Here is a 17,472-nt window from a genome sequence, read left to right as displayed (position 1 = left end):
GGCAAACAAGGGATGGACTAAATGAGGCATGGGTATTAAGGAGGGCACTTGTGATGAGCACTGGGTGTTGTATGTAACTGATGAATCACTAAATTCTACTCCTGAAACCAATATTGCACTGTGTGTTAACCAGAATTTAAATGAAAACTTGACACACACACACACACACACACACACACACACACAAAATAAATAAATAAGTAAATAAGTAAATAAATAAATAAATAAATACATACATAAATTGACACAGGTAAAGACAAAGGTATATAGAATACTTCTGGCAACCGAGAAATAATTACTGTTAATATTTGATTTACATGTATCTGTATCCGTTAATATATTTCCCTAGGTAATTTCATTCAAGTCCACAGTTTCAACTGTCCACTATCCACAGTTGACTCACAAATCTACATCTCTAGTCCAATAATTACCATCAAGTTCCAGATCTATATATCCATCTGCTTTGGTTTCAACATTTGCATGTTTCAAAAGCACTCAGCAAGATGAAAATCAAGTGCCTGGTCACTGCTCTCACTTGGTCCTTGTTCAGTGTCACCCATCTTAGGGAAGGGTCTCTCCTTCCATACAGTTCATCAGTCAAAATCTGAGGCCTCTGGCTTTTTTGAAGTTTATTTACTTTGAGAGAAAGAGAGAGGGTGTGTGAAAAGGGAGAGTGAGGGAGAGAGCGGCAGAGAGAGAATCCCAGGCAGGCTCTCTGACCAGTTGACTCTTCATTTATTCTGTAAATGCTAAACAATGTTAGATAAGAATGCTAAGGTTAAGCATGGGCACGTTACTTACTTAATCTAGATGCAAGCTAGGCTCAAAGAATTAGGTGACATGAATGAACCAGGTTGAGGGTGGTATCTCTCTAACAGTCTTCAAATCTGTGATTGTAAGATTTGTAAAACGAGAAAGAGAACATGACTGAACAAATATGATTATGGGAAAATTTTCCAACTACTAAGAAGTGTTTTGCTGACTATTCCAGACTTTTCAAAGTGCTGTAACTTCAACATTGGAAACCTCCTTTTGGGGCGCATAATAAACGTTTTGCTGTGTGTAATTTTAACTAGACTGGAGGATGCTTACACTTTCCAGATACCAGCTGTCGAAGCAGCAACTTTCAAATGAGTTTGCAGTACTGATTGAGCTTCCTACCTGAAGCAAGCAAAAACAAAACAGACAAATTACAATTTTAACATGATTTTCAAGACATAGAACTTCAGACAATGAAGGACAATGATCCCTGAAAACAAAACACGTTAGCCTAACACATGCCGAAGCTCACTGCCTTGAGAGAGTTTTCAGGCTACGACACAGGAGACACAAATTATTTAGATAGACTCCACCAGACTCCTTGAGTCGAGGTGACAAAACTGAGAGTCTGGTGAATTCAAGGCAGATAGAGATGACAGGTCAGCATACAGGAGAGGAGAAAGCAGAACAGAGAAAGAACTCTGGACATCTGCAGAGGGTCCCCTTTGGCTATTCAGCAGAGTAACAACCAATGCATACATGGAAGTCATCAAGGGAAAAAAATCTGAAAAGAGTAGAGGAAACACTGCCTGGTGCTCCCACAGCACGAGGGACAGTATCTATTCACATTAGCTAGGATAGAAAAACTCATAATTTACCTTAGGCTGATCACCACTCTGGATTCATCCAATAATTCGTAAGAGCAAGACTAAAGGATCCAACTGTTTGTAAGTAACTTAACTATATCTCCAAACAAAGCATGAAAAGATAACTAGAGGCATAGAAGCTATTGTTTTAAAAACCAAATAGCACTTACAGAGATATAAATTGTTAGACCTGAACAATATGATGGACAGGAATAAACACATATTAGACATCACAAAACAAAAGACTGAAGTTTAACATTGGAAACCTGGGAGAAAACTTCAAGGGGGGAAATAGCACAATTGCCCAAAGAGGCAGGGGAAAGGGACAGGAAAAAAAAAATGGCCAAAATCTTCCTAAACTTAATGAAAACTATAATCCCACCGACCCAGGAAGGATCTGTCTAGGAAAGAAGAAATGGAAGTAAACTATTGTAATTTTCCTGAACTATACACAATGTGGTATAACATTAATGGAAGCTAGACTGTGATGTTCAACCCACAGACTATAAAACCTAAACCAACCACTACAATAGCAAAACTGACTACCGCAGAGGGGGAAAACACCAACCTGATTACATAACCTTTGAATGGATCAAGTTCCACAGCTTATAAAACAAGGCTGTAGAAGGTAAAGACTAATAAACATGTTGGCCTTTCTCTCCATGATACAATGGATTCTCAGATCAACAGCTGGACCTTTCCAAAATTTGCCCTGAAAATTTTAGAATCTTAATCTGCAGTCGTTTTCTCTGCTGTGATCCCTGCCCACCCAATAGCAAAACTGACTATGTTGCTTCCTTAGACCATGATCTTAGTGTTTAGCACTCTAAATTTGTCTTTCTTCCTTATACAGCCAGAACTGGGATTTACGGATTTATAGCACTTTACCAACTGCAAAGCTCTGGGGACAGCTTTTCTAATATGCTTTTACCACAAAGCCTTAATCTCTTCATCAGAGTACCTGCTAAAGCAGCCTAACGTAAACAGTACGGACATGAAATGATTGAGGAACTTTGGTTTATCAAGACTCCATTATTCCCATGTCAGTGGCTTTCCCTTGCCTCTGATGGTCATGTAAAGGATTTATTACTCAGTCTAGGAGGTGCTGTTTGTACTGTAGTCTGTGAGCATTGTCCACTGAGTAGCATAGAGAGGAAGTTAGTTAAAAGTATTATAAGTGGAAAAAAAGTACCGTTGGCTAGTGGCATTGGCGAAAGTTGTGTGAAGTACTGAGGAGAGATTCTGGGCCTCATGCTCCCCATTTGCTGCCACTTGCGGTGGAGTGAGAATAACTTCAGTATAATTTGTATAGGGGACCACTTCTACTGGCATGCCACCTGCCTAAACTATCACGTTGTATTGGAACGCAAAATACAGCAACAGTAATCATGCTAAATGCAGACACTTAGAGCTGACTATGTGCCGTGTACCCTTCTAAGTGGTTCATGTATTATTTCCTAATTTAATCTTCCCAACATCCCAGTGAGGTAGATACTATTATTATTTATTTGGAGATCACTTTTTTAAGGTTCTTTGTTTTGAGAGAGAGAGAGATTGTGGGGAAGGTCTGGTAGGGAGAGAGAGAGAGAGGGGGGAGAGAGAGAGAGAGAGAGAGAGAGAGAGAGAGAGAATTCCAAGCGGGCTCCTCGCTGTCCACGCAGAGCCTGATGTGGGGGTCAATCACATGACCCTGAGATCATGTCCTGAGCCGAAATCAAGAGCCAGACGCTGAACCGACTGAGCCACCCAGGTGCCCCAGTAGGTGCTGTTATTACCTTCATTTTACAGATGCAAAGACTGAGACACGGAAGTTTTAGGTAGTTTGCTCAAGGTCATATAGCTCATCACCAGCAGAATTGGGAATTTAGATCCAGGCATACTGGCTCCTACTAAGATACTGCTTCTCAAACTGTTCCATGAAATATCTTGTTGTCACTGAAAACAGCATGTTCAGTTTTATGATCACGAGAATGGCAATGTCATTCACCCATGTGAATATTTGAAATCATAGTGGACACAACCCAAAAGTCCATCAACTGATGAATGAACAAGGGCCTTAGAATTTGGATTATTACAGTTTTATTCTGAATGACACTGGTGTTTAATAGCCTTACAGGGTCTCTGCAGACAGTGGGCCATTGGCGTCTCAATAACAAGTGCTTCTGAAGCAAGGGATTCATTCAAAAGGACAAGAGCACCTGGACTGGGGATAATTATTTACTGTTTTTACAAGTTGACTTTCAACCAGGTCTCAAGGCCAAGAATTTAGTGCAACTAAATTATGTGTGTGAGCCTGATAACTAACATGTAAGTAAACTTTTTAATTTTTGAGATAGAGAAGGAGAGAGAGAGAGAGAGAGACAGATGGGGAGGGGCAGAGAGAGAGGGAGAGAGAATCCCAAGCAAGCTCCGTCCTGTCTGTTGTTAGTTCAGAGTCCAATGTAGGACTTGAACCCAACCCACAAAACTTGAGATCCTGACTTGCGCTGACACCAAGAGCCAGATGCTTACCACCCAGGTGCCCTGAGTCTGCTGCTATTTCTATTCTCACTGTTCCCATCAATAATTGTACCAGGCAAGTAGTGCAAATTTGTATATTTACTTCCTAGTCCTATAAAGTACAAATGTCTTTCCTATTGAAGTATATTATTAAATTTAAGCATAACTATTTAAATTACTATATCAACTTAGACTAGGATCCTGGTCCTTTATGCTAGCACAAATGCATATCACCCAAATATTATCACTTATGAGGAGATTCCTTTAGTCTTCAAGGACTGATGTGCCCATGGATGTACCAGATTGCATTTATAATGCGGAGAAAGGTCTGCTTCTGCTTCTTCTGGCACCATTTTGTATTCAAAGTAAGGATGCATATGAGTCAGCTCTTGGCATTTTCCTTCAGTCTGGCATATAAGATGTGGGGCATTTGGGATATCTCGGCTCATGCTCATCTTATTTCTTTGGTCAATCCAAATATTTCTGGGAAGAAGTATTTTAACGCTTCTTACGGCACTATGTTTTCTGGAAGTCAACCTGCACTTTCATGGACTCTTAAAAATCAAATCACATGCTGTTTCTGGTGTTTGGAAGCATCTCTCAAAGACATTTGCTGATTACCATGTTAATGCCTAAAAAATGTTTTAGAGCTTTTTTCTATGAGTGCGTTACCTTAGCATTTGGGATTTAGATCTGTCTCCGATTCAAAGATCAAAGTATAATCATGGGAACTATTTTCTCAGGAAATTAGATTTTCCTGGCTGAGATAGCAATGAATCTGATTGTCAAGGAAAAGTCTAGACATTAACAATATTCTAAAGGAGGAATAAAGAGTCTTTATCTGGGTATTTCAGAACACTGAGGGAAATAATTGTTTAAGGTGGGCCAGATTTTGGCAATGATTGTTTAAAATATTGAAAAAAGGAAGATAAAATTTTTATTTTTACTCCTTTATAACCACAAGATGGCACCATTTTCCCATTTTTTAAGGTTTGACACTGCTGTTTTTCATTTTTTACATTTTTTTCTAAGATTACAAGCTGTTGGGTGATGTTTGGTTATAACTTTCCCTCAAATATGGGCTCATAGATTATAAGACTTAGAGTTCCTGCATTAAATAAGAATTTGTAGGTAGAATAAGATTTGTGATTTTCATTGCTTGCAACAAAGCTTCAATGTGGAGGGGGTGACTAATGAATAAGGTGGAACACTGCAGTAATTTTGCTCACAAATGTTAAATTACAGAGTAGGTTTCAAACTTAAAGCCTCATATTGGCAATTTTATTAGTATTTTCTCATACAAACTCATATCTATGACTACAAACCAGCTACTAAAAAGCAATAAATACTAGAAATCTATTTACATGCTTCAGGATCTGGCTATATGTCTTGTCTTTGTTACCATAATTCTAATGCATTTAAGAGTTTGGATGGCCAAGACCAATAATCAAAGTGTATTGTATCTAATTGCTTCCTGCTAGCTTTTGTAGATTACCCAATAAATAAAATTGGGATTTCTCAAAATGCCTACAAAATAGATTTTGGCTAAACATTCCACAATCACATTTTCTATGATGTTGCTTTTAAAGCAACTTGAAGTTGTGGCATCCTTGTTAGACTCTAAGCCCTGGTGACCTTGGATAGGGCCCAGAAGATGGTGAGAAGGCATTGACAAAGCAGGTCTGTTATAATTGGTTTCCACATTAGTTTACAAGTGTTAGAACTGTTCCAAAGGACATAAAGCAGAAATGAAATTTTCTCATCCAACTGAAAAGTCCACAGATAACCTGGCTTCCAGGACAGTTGGATTCTGGGCTCAATATCATTAGGGCTTGACATCCAGCCCCTCCATGCCTCTTCTCTGCCTTGCACTGGGCTGGCTTTATATGCAAGTTTCCCCATCATGGCCACTGGGACTTAGAGTCTCCCTCTTCGTGGCAAAATGACTACATCAGTTCTAGACTCAGATGAGTTCAAGATTTAAGCCTAGTGGGAACACAAGACCCTTTACTGAGAGATCTGGGAATCACACATATGCCCACCCAAGAACCAAGCTCCATGGGGAGGGGAATGTGGATCTGAGACATATGGTCCACCAGTGGAGCAGTGGTAGAACCCACCCAGAGTACGTGGACTAGATTGAGGGAGGAGTAATCTCCAGACTGAAATAGGGGGCTGTTACAAGAATGGGTGCGGTGACAGGATCTTACTCTCGAACAGTCTTACATGGCCCTGAGCCTAAGGAAAAGCAGTACTGGGTGCAGAGGAGATCTATATGCTTCTGAATATATTTTGTGGAGGTATCAGTTAGACTTCTGCATACCTGTGTGTCCCCAAACTTGCTTACTTCCTGCCAAAAAAACCCCCTCACCTTTCCAGAATACCATTCTGTGTTCAGTATAATTTAAGTGCTAGATATTACCTCCTGGACTTTTAATGCTTTAATTCAAAAAATGACCAATAATATTAAATACTTCTGCGCATACCTGTATGACTTATTATGTTGTGAACTTATTATGTGGAATGTGTTTTATCCATCTCTGTGACTGATGTTAGTTCTCAATATATGTCGGTAAAATGAATGAAGGAATAATAAAGATTTAAAACTTAAGGGAGATGGGACCAGCAATTTGTGCTTTTCAGAGCTTGGAAACATCTGCCTCTTCTGACAAAGAATCCCTAATCTTCCTGCCTAATTATAGATTTTCAAATATTATAGCGTGGGGTGGTTAAGGCCAATACTGTAGCCCGTATGTAAAAGTCACTACTGAAGTATTGTTTTGGTGCTTGTCAAATTGTATTTCCTTATCTGGGCCATGTTAAACCTTCTCAGTTATTTTGTTCATTCTTTAGAGGTAGTTGGGGACAATATTGGCTATTTACTACACTCTCAAAATAATTTGGGGCAGAACAGTATGTGTTCTCTGAGTTTTCCTTTTTTTCTGGATCAGAGGATGAACTAATAGCTTGTGCCAGAGAAAGAGAAAGGGCTGCATAGGTGAAATGTGATTACGTGCGATTACTGTCAATTGTGGGTATTTAATGGTCCAGTCCTGGTAAAGAGAGGAGAGGGAGTGAAGTGTGATTGGTTCCATTTAAGTAAGGTTAGATTAATGAGAAAGTGTCCAAACGTATCTAATTGAGAATAATAAATAATATCAGATATGGTCTATAATTTACTCAAAAGGTTTACAGAGGAGATAATGTTGCCCAAATATATACAAGGGCCATATCATTTTTAAATTATATTTTCCTCAGTATACAAATGCTGTGATCCACTTAAGTGTGTGCATAATGAGAATTCACAAATGCTGTCAAGGCAAATGCTACAATGGTGTATGGAAGCCTCTTTGGTTACAGGGGTGGAATATACATGGTTGGAATTGCAGTGGGAGGGAAAGGAGTGTCTCTGGGCATTTTGCAAGTGAACGGGCATTGAGTAACCTAATTTGGGTTATGTGAGGAGAAGTCAGATATAAAGTGATCTTGGCCAGGAGTTCCCTGTCTGGCCCAAGGGTACGAGTTGGCTGAGAATACAGGCAGGATGAGAAGGAGGGTAAGAATGTCAGGTGTGCTTAGAGTTAAGCTCTCCTAGCAATGCTATTTGTAAGTGAGAGGCATACTGAAGGTGTTTGAGGAAGGAGAAGGAAGAGATCTCAGCTCCCACCCGACTCTGTTAACATATTCTGGTTTAGCATACCATCCTGGGCCTATGGAAGACAAAGGAAGGGATCCCAGTGGGGAACCAGCTATCTTCCCATTCTAAATGCTGTTGTAAAGTTGTTGTCTAGCTCTAGTTCTGGGAACTTCCTCTCCTCTCCCTCCCTTTACCACGAGTTCTCCTCCTCTTCGTTAGTCTGATCCCTTTTGGTTGTAAGTAATAGAAGCCCAGTGCAAACTATCTTAAGCAAAAGGGAATTTTATCAACTCATGAAACTTAAAAGTTCAGGACTTGAATGACTTCAGACAGTTACATATAGATGCTCCACTGTTGGCTCTGTTTTTCTTTGTATTGTCCTCCTCCTCCTCCACATCTGTCCATGTTCCAGGAAAGCTTGCCCCAGCAGCACTAGATTTTCATGATATACACAGCCCTCAAACCAGAAGCCATTAGTCTCTCTCCTGGTATTCCTATAAAGGACCCTCATTGATTGATCTGGGTTATGTGCCCACTTGCTGGCAGCTGCGTAAGAATTATATGGACCATATAAGGTGCAATTACCAAAAGAAAAGGTTTATGGGCAGATTTTAAATGTTACCTGTGTCCACTAGATCTTCCTAGGAAAGTATCAAGACTACAGCATGGCCCCAGGCCAATGTTCCCAATGCAGTAGGAACTACATTACTAAATGCAGTGAAAATGCACAGCTTGTAATTATGGTTGAGGACTAGATCTAAGTCTGGAGATCTTCATCTTAGGAGGAAAGTCTCATGGAGAGAATTACATATGTGACCTGTTGTTACTCTCCAGTATTTCTTGTTCCTTTTAGCCGTTTACCTCTATGGGTGAGCCTAATGGTGGGCAGGTTGAATTCAGAAAAATTTCTGGACTCAGAGCCTCCTAACCTAAAATCGATAGCTCTCCCTCTCCTTCTCCCTTTCTCTGTCTCTCCCTCCGTACCTCTTCCACCCAGTCACCAAATGTGACTGGATTTCCTTTGACCCACTGTATATGGTACTTTCTCAGAAGCCTGGAATGGAGGCATTCAACAGAAATCTTCAGTCTAAAATCTTTGTGCTCAAAGTGGGGCCTGGGGATGCTGCCTTGGACTGACGTGTGGTCACATAATTATGCTGATAACAAAAGCTCTAGATATAGCTACTAGTGTTGACTTTCATTAAGTTCCATCTCACAAAGTATAATGAGTGTTCTGTAGTGAGTGCCTGGGAGGATGGCTCTCACCAAATCTGGAAATGAATACGTGAAGAGGAGAGTTCTTCTGGGTAGAAGATTCCTGGTGCCAGGTGTGGGAAGCTTCTGTAGAGCTCAACAGCATAATGCAAAGATTAATTATATACTCGTATATTTTAGGCTTTCCAAGTCTATTTTGTAAAAGCTCAACCCACTATATTAACATAATGACTGTGCTTTTCTTGTGGAAATCTTGGAAACAGACTAATAATACATTTTTCCACCTACTATGAAAACTAGATCGCTTTAGTTCTGAGAGAATCGAATCTGGTTTATTGCAAGTCTCACACTGACATTTTCTACGCTATTTTGGACAGCATCCTCAGAATATTTAACATTTACTTTGACAGCAAAACGGTGGAAAGAAAGGTTCTGATTGAGTGGTTATGAACCAAAAAGCAGAAGAAGAAGCCTGGCTTTTAAACATAATTTTTTAGCCTGTAAATCCCCTTGTGGGTCTTAAGGAAATGAGATAGAGCGTATTCCATTAACCTCACCTCCAGAGTCAGAAGTGACAGCATTTTACCCTCTGACCACAACCGCCCATTATTCCAGATCACATGGTCATCACTTTCCAGCACTTTGAACCTCACTGGCTCTGACAGGTTCCTCACACTCTGTTCCTCCCAGTGCACCAGCCTCTCCTTTTACCATCCCAAGCTTTGATTTCTCTCTTGTCAGTGGTCAATCCCTCCACTTGTATTTTGGATTCCATCTTCCTGTTCTTTTCTCCAGTTCTTTATGGTATTAATAACTCCTTCTCTATCTTGTAACTTAGGTCTCTACTCACGGAATCCTCCTGGTAGCTTTTTAAATATGTTAAAGACTTCCTCATTAAAATAACTATATTTGGTTCTCATACACCGTTCCAGCTATCCTTCTGTATCTCTGTCCTCCACACTCAAACTTCTTCAGAGATGATTTGAAGTCACAGCATCCATTTTCTCACCTTCCACGTACTGCCCAATCCATTCCCATTTAGCCTCTGCCTCAATAGAAGTATTCTCAATACTTGTCGCTGAAGTCACCAGTTTTTAGATTTCACATATAAGTGAGATCATGCAGTATTTGTCTTTCTCTGACTTATTTCACTTAGCATAGTGCCCTCAAGTCTCATCTGTCATGGCAGAGGGAAAGGTTTGTTCCTTTTTATGGCTGAATAATTTTCCATTTTATACTTATACCACATTTTCTTCATCTACTCATCCATTAATGGATACTTAGGTTGTTTCCATATCTCAGCTATTATAAATAATGCTTCAATAAACAAGGGGGTGCATCTATCTTTTCAAATTACTGTTCTTGTTTTCTTCAGATAAATACCCAGAAGTGGAATTACTGGGTCATATGGTAGTTCTATTTTTAATTTTTAATTTTAATGCAGAATGACAAATGCATACTGTTTTCCACAGCGACTGCATCAATGTACATTCCCACCAACAGTACACAGGGGTTCCCTTTTCTCCACATCCTCCCTAACCTTTTTTGTCTCTTGTCTTCTTGTTCATAGCCATTCTAACAGATGTGAGATGATAGGTTTCTCACTGTGGCTTTGACTTGCATTTCCCTAGTGATAAGTGGTGTTGAACTTCTTTTCATGTACCTGTTGGTCACCTGTATGTCTTCTTTGGAAAAATGTCTATTCAGTGCCTCTGTTCATTTTAAAATCAGACTATTTCTTGTTTTGTTTTATTATTGAGTTATATGAGATCTTTATGTATTTTGGATGTCCCCCCTGACTGCCCCAAGTCCTATTTGTACGTTCCCTTTTCACTGACTGGTACCACCGATCACTGAACGTGCTAGCTTATCTCTCATCCTATGTATCACTGAATTCTGAAATTTTTACCTCCTGAAAATCTTTTGAATTCTTCTGTCAGTTTCTACCCTAATCTGAGGGAGTACCATTTTTTTTTTATGTGGTGTATTACCTTGGCCTTAAAAGTGGCCTTCTTGCATGCCATCCGAACTTTACCCTGGCAGAATAACCCTTTCAAATATAAATCTGATACCACTCCTTAGATAAGACATTTCAGAAATTCCCCTGCACAACCTCTCTAGCCAGTGTCTCTCTTGCCACAGAGCCTTCTCACATGCTGTTCCTTCTTTCTGGGTCACTCTTCTAACCCAACACTGCTTACCAAGGTGGCTTCTCTCTACCCACAATACAGGCTTAAGCTTCACCTCCTTGAGTCTGCCTTCCTGGACCTCACTGCATCTCTCTTTCTTGGTCTTTATCACTGACAATTTGACGTTTGTTTTTATTACTGTTGTTAGCCAGTAATGCCTGTCTTCCCTACTGGACTCCAGCTCCACGAGGTAGTGGTTTAGGTCTGTTTTTTGCCAATTATTATTACTGTAGTCTCAAACAAGAGAATATAAAAGGAGCTCAGTATTTATTAGATGAAAGATGGCTTATATTACTTTACAACATATTTTTTCTATCTAAAAGAAAGCTGCATGTCATTATTGTTCAGTTTGGTCTGTCTTGAGTGTCATTGTGAAATGACCAGCAGAAATTGTGATGGGCAAACACGAAAGGGAGTGTGGCCAGCTACTGTGAATGTCCTTTTAGAGGAGTTTGTGGGTATAATAGCCCAATTTCTCAAGTATCAATTGTTGCTTCCACTTTCTCTCCTGTATAGCCAAAGAAAAAAAACAGACTAAATGGAATAAGTTAATTTAGACACTTTCAGATGAAGTCTCACACTATTCCTGGGATGGGCTACCATTATGGGATAGTTAACATGATCTAAGATCGGCTATGGATATGAGCAGTTGGTTTTCTTCCCTACACATTGGGAAGCATGTTGAAGTTTCAAGGAGTGTTACCAGAAAAAAAAAATCTTGTTTGCCTACCTAAAAGCCATTCCTACCTTTTCTCTTGATGTAGAGCCCTTTCATTGCAGTGTGTGGTCCTAACTCATGTGACTTGAGAAAGATCATACTATCCACGTCCCGGGGAATAAATTCTAATTGATCTAAGCCAGTTGTTGCGATCCAATTTTGCTGGTCAGTTATTGAATCGGATGTGGGCATGTCACTGCATTTGTGCCCAGTGAGACGTGAGAAGTCTTTGGTTCTTGGGGAAAAGGCTCTTCACTCGTTATAAGAGGCACATGGATAAGCAGTCGCTTTCCTTCTCAATGCAGTTGTGTCTGAATGTGTTCCTGAGAAGGCTGCAGCCAGCTTGTGACATGAGAACTAGTCTGCAGATGAGAGGCATGCCAAGTATCGCAGAGAGGAAAGATAGAAACACGGGGCCGCAGGCTAGTCCTCCTCACAGGTTGACTGGGTAGACACACATTTTGCTGGACACGCACACACATACAATCACGTTTGTATATGTGAAGCCAAGAACTTGGTAAAGCAGCTTGCGCTTCAGTTTCCTTCTACTGCTGCGTGCATATATGTACAAACTGTCCCCATCATGGAACAGAATCTAATAGTGCCGGGCTTCAGGAATAAAAGTGAAAATCAACCATTTTCATCAATTTCACTTAACAGATGAAAGAAAAATTGTGGAATGCCAAATGCTGAAACATTTCTCAGCCTGTCATGGTCTGATCACTTTTAAGAACTTGGAGATGACATTGGTGGGGAGCCTGGGCAGTTCATTCGGTTAAGCATCTGACCCTTGATTGTGGCTCAGGTCAGGATCTCACGGTTTTGTGAGATGGAGCTCCACATCGGGCTCTGCGCTGGCAGTGCAGAGCCTGCTTGGAATTCTCTCTCTGCCTCTCTTTCTGTCCCTCCCTGCCCCTAACCCCCTCCCCCACAGCATGCCCGCTAGTTGTGCGTGCACTCTCTCCCTCCCTCTCTCTCAAAATAAAGAAACAAACTTTAGAAAAAAATGAAGGAAAAAAAGAGAACTTGGGAGTTACATTGGGCCCACTTGGATAATCCAGGTTACTGTCCCCATTTTAAGGTCATCTGATTAGCAATCTTAATTCCATCTGCCACCTTAATTCCCTTTTTGTACACAACATAACAAACATATGGGCAAGTTCTGGGGATTAAGACATAGACCTATTTGGGTGTCACTCACATCCTTGCCATCTTAAAGATTTCTTCCATTTTGAGTTTATTCAAAAATATATCCATTTGATTAACATTTGAGCACTTGTTATAGAAACGTAAACGAGACAGGGTCCCTGCATTTAAGGAGGTGATCATTTAGTGATTGCTTTCTCAGAAAATGTTATAATTCTTAGCATTGGATTTAATGATAAGGGAGGAATTGTCCTAAAAAGTCTGGATGTTCTGTTCCAGATATTCTAGGTGTATGTGTATGTATGGTTTTCATTTTATAGCAAAGTAACTGGAAGTGTACCGAGGTAAAGTTCCTTTATCCAGGTGCACAGCTGGAGAGAAATGGAGACAGTATGTGAGCTGTGATTTTCTTGCTTGTCCAATGGTTTTTCCTCTATATCAGTGAATGCTTTATGCATGAAGAATCCAGGTCTTGTTTTTGTTTTACAATCACTTACAGACACGTAAAACAAGATAGGAGTGGGGCTTTTCCTGTTCTCACAGAATTTCAGCTGAGAACAGTAGGTGATTGAATCTTTACTGCATCCATAAAGTTCAGTGACTGTCATTTCCAACAGCCTAAAGAGCATAAAGATTTCTCAAGTCTTCTTTGACATGCCTTGGGAATACGTACATATGAGTGTATATGAGTATGTGAGTGGCCTCTTCTTTTGGTGGAGAGACTAGCGCATGACTTTTGTCTTAAGAATTTCTATAGCAGAAGAAAAAAGAATTCTAAAGGCAGGACTTTGCCAGGAGTTATCTGTTAAAACGGTAAAGAGGAAGGGCAGCAGAAAAACATACCATTTGGGAAGGAAGGATATGCGATTTCATGGATCAGTGGCTATTGAACAGAGGAGCTATGCTTGAGTGTGCTAGACAGGTCCCTCCCTGGAGGGCAGGGGACGACCTCAGTAGGAGTTTGTGTGGAGTGAACCACAAAAGGGATTTTAAAAGAAGCCAGCTGGAAGAGTATCTGCGTTGGGGGGATACAAACACCCCGCCAATGAGATCCAAGGGAAAGCTGACAATTAATGTGATTTTGCCCCTTCTTGGAGCCAGCAGCAGGATGGGGGTGGGGGAGGAGCAGAGGAGAGGAGAAAACAAAGACCAGACACAACCCTCTACCGCACTGCCCTCTCCAATTTCAGTGCCAGCATTTTCTTTTGTCTTCATGACCAACTTTGTGCTAAATGGTCATCTAAAGGACAACTTTGCATTTTAAATGCAGTGTTTCTCAAACTCAGGTCTGTGGGTTTCTAAGTCTAAATTAGGCTCAAATTGTACCTTAGAGGTCAGGCTCCTGCCTTAGAAACTTTGTTATTCACGTGATTCCTCACTTCTTCACGATATTACTTTCAGTATAATAATTTGTATTTAAAAGGCTATATCCATTGGCATTTAAAAAACCACAAGATGTCACATCTATAGGTTGAAATAAATAACCCTGACTTGGGGAGACTCGTACCTTGACACAAGTATGTCAAGATCTGTGTCTCATAATTGTGAATAGACATAGCATGATCCTACACTTTGGGTTTTGCCATTTTGCTTTGGGGATTTGTTGCAGAGTCAGGCCCAGTTTATTTCCTGATCTTTAGGAAATGAAACGAGGTGTCACAGTAGATAAAACAATTTCTTCTCTTAGTGATGGGCACTGTCTCTGTCTACAGTGGCATTGGTCTGTTGAGATCCATGGCTGGAAATGGCCAGGAGAGAGGGTGATAAAGGGAGGAAAGCCCTTACGATCACCCTTATGTAGGATGACTACCTCTGCTCTTTTCAAAAGGCACAGACAGGGCTATCATCTTTGCATTTCTGAACAGGTACATGCAAATCTAGGATCTCTAAACTTCATTTGTAAGAGTAGAAAGGCAACTGCTTTCCCAGCACAACAGATCCTAGAATGAATGTAAAGTAATATTCAGTACAACATACCCTAAGCTGAGCTTGGATCTTACATACGCACGCTTTTATGCTGCCAACCGTCAGTGATTTGAAGATTCTTCCTTTGGTCAGATAAGGGTGGCTTGGCCAAACTGAGGCAAGTAGCCATGGTTGATTAGAGACTTTCAAAATCACCTATTCCTTCTAATGAATGGCAATGAGGACAAAGTGAGGAAAACACAGCATGTGATAAGGAGAGATTTACCGCAGAAAAACAATCTGCTGAAAAGTTTTTGGTCTCAAAACGCTATTACAGAAGTGAACCAACTGGAAGCAGAATTCGTATGAGAAATAATGAAGCCTTTTCTCAGGGAACGGACAAAGTATTTCTCAACATTCCTGAAGTCACCTGAAACTGTCTGCATTTCACCACGTTTCAGCAAGAAAATAAGAAAGAGCTGTGGGGACAGTGGCCTGTCTTGCACATATTTGTCTGTGTGAGGATGAGAGAAGCCATCAGTTGTGTGGAAAATCTGTAAATGTTATTACAAAGGGTATTGAAATTATAGATTAGATTTATTCATTACTGGTGAAGGAATTGGGTGACGCACTAGCTTTTTATTCATTTTATTACTAACAAATTGTTGGCAAAAGGCATCAATAATGTATTTCCTTTTAAGCTCCAGAGAGAGTATTGAAATAAAAGGAAGTTGTTTATTTTTAAAGGTACCAAATTTCCGTTCCAGAAATATTATGACCTTCATTTGAAATAGTATTGATAATGGAGGAAATGAGCTATATTTCTTGGTCAGCAGTCTGAAAAATTCATAAAACCTTGTCCCCTCTTTGACTCTTGAACCCAGAAGCAGTAGTGTGCTCACAGAATTTCCATTAGAGTTGATGAAAGATACAGGTGCGCTTTTAGAGGGAACGATAACTGGTGGCCTGTTATATAAATAACATCGTAAAAGACTGCTTTAGAGATATAAGCAGTATGTGTAGAAGACAAAAACTGAGAAAAAAGTCTGTGTTTGTCTATGTATGTAGGTGTATATTTGTATGATTTCATTAGTTGTCTAGCTCAGAGATTACCTATTGAGAAAATAATCGTGGGGAAAATAGCTCAATACAAAGAGAAAAATGGAAAGTAAAACCTTAAAGGATTAATATATTTAGGAATCTGGTTTGCGATCCCGTGTGTGTGTGTGTGTGTGTGTGTGTGTGTGTGTGTGTGTGACTGAAAGACAGAGAGAGAGAGAAAGTAATGGCTGCACCTCTCTTGGTAACATCTATTCAAAAACTACGCATACCTACTAAGGGTGTTTTAGGCTCGACCAGCTCTATGCCAAATATCTGTTTCTTCAATAAATGACCTAAAAAAAACCTCAATAGCTCTATCATGGCTTGCAATTGATTCTTGGCTCAAGATTCTGTTGGCTTTAGGTTTTTATTGATGAGTTGTGTGTTTTTCCTATTAACATTTCTTTTATGATTTCCATAGCAGTTTAACACCTGGAATATAGTTTTTATTTTGGAGGAAGAAAACTTATTTATTTCATTTTATTAATTTTTTTCAAGATCTTTTAACATCATGACCTTAATGATTTTCCTCATCATTTTCTTGATGACAGTTATTATTTGAATGAATTGACCGTCATATGGGCTCCGCCGACCTGAAATTTTAAGTGTGTGTTTTATTTTGCTGGACCAACATTAGAACAGAGGATGAAAAAAAAATCGTACCATTCTGAATCCCTTAAGAAAGGCTCTGGACATTTGACATGTCTGTACAAAACATAATCTCCTATTTTGCCTGAAAGCATACGTCAGTGCTTTTTTGCTATATTTCTGTCTTGCTAGATACTGGATTTTGTATATTTCTGAAGTCAGTCTACCTCCACATGCTTTGTTGTGTCTGACATGCTGATTTGCCACAAAAGTTTAGGGGACAGATATTGCACTGGACTTGAGAAAAATGTACCTTTGGTTGGATTTTGTTGTGTCACATTATGGAATTCCCTTTTCTCTTCTACTTTCAAAAAGGTAGTCGTCCATAAAACAGATGTAACAATTCCTGCATTTACGAGAGTATTCTACACACCAGAGTGTGTTGAAGATCTTGAGGGCTTGGCTGGAGTGTCCAGTGAGTGAAGAATTTTGTTATGGCAAAATAATGAGGTGTGGGCTTTTTATTATGGAGTCCCCCTGGAATGTCAGTTCTATTTGATTGTTTTTCTACTTACTAAAAACCTTAGAGTGAACTCTTAAATCTAATAAATTCTGCTAAAATAAAGTACATACTTTATAATTCAAAATCAATTTCCTTGTTGATATCCAGAAAGTTGACGCTGATCCCAAGCCATCTTAGAAAAAGGAATAAAACAATAATCATGATTGATACTATGTAGGAGTACTGCACTTCCTTTACCTAAATTTACTTTCCAGGTTAATGTATGTTAATACACTTATAAGAATCAGCCTAGTTTGGTTATGTACCACTGTGGCAATTTCCTGCCC

Source organism: Neofelis nebulosa, chromosome 8 (assembly GCF_028018385.1).
Source record: "Neofelis nebulosa isolate mNeoNeb1 chromosome 8, mNeoNeb1.pri, whole genome shotgun sequence".
Taxonomy (NCBI): Eukaryota; Metazoa; Chordata; class Mammalia; order Carnivora; family Felidae; genus Neofelis; species Neofelis nebulosa.
The sequence above is the reverse complement of the archived record's forward strand: the minus strand, read 5'-3'. Positions refer to the sequence as shown.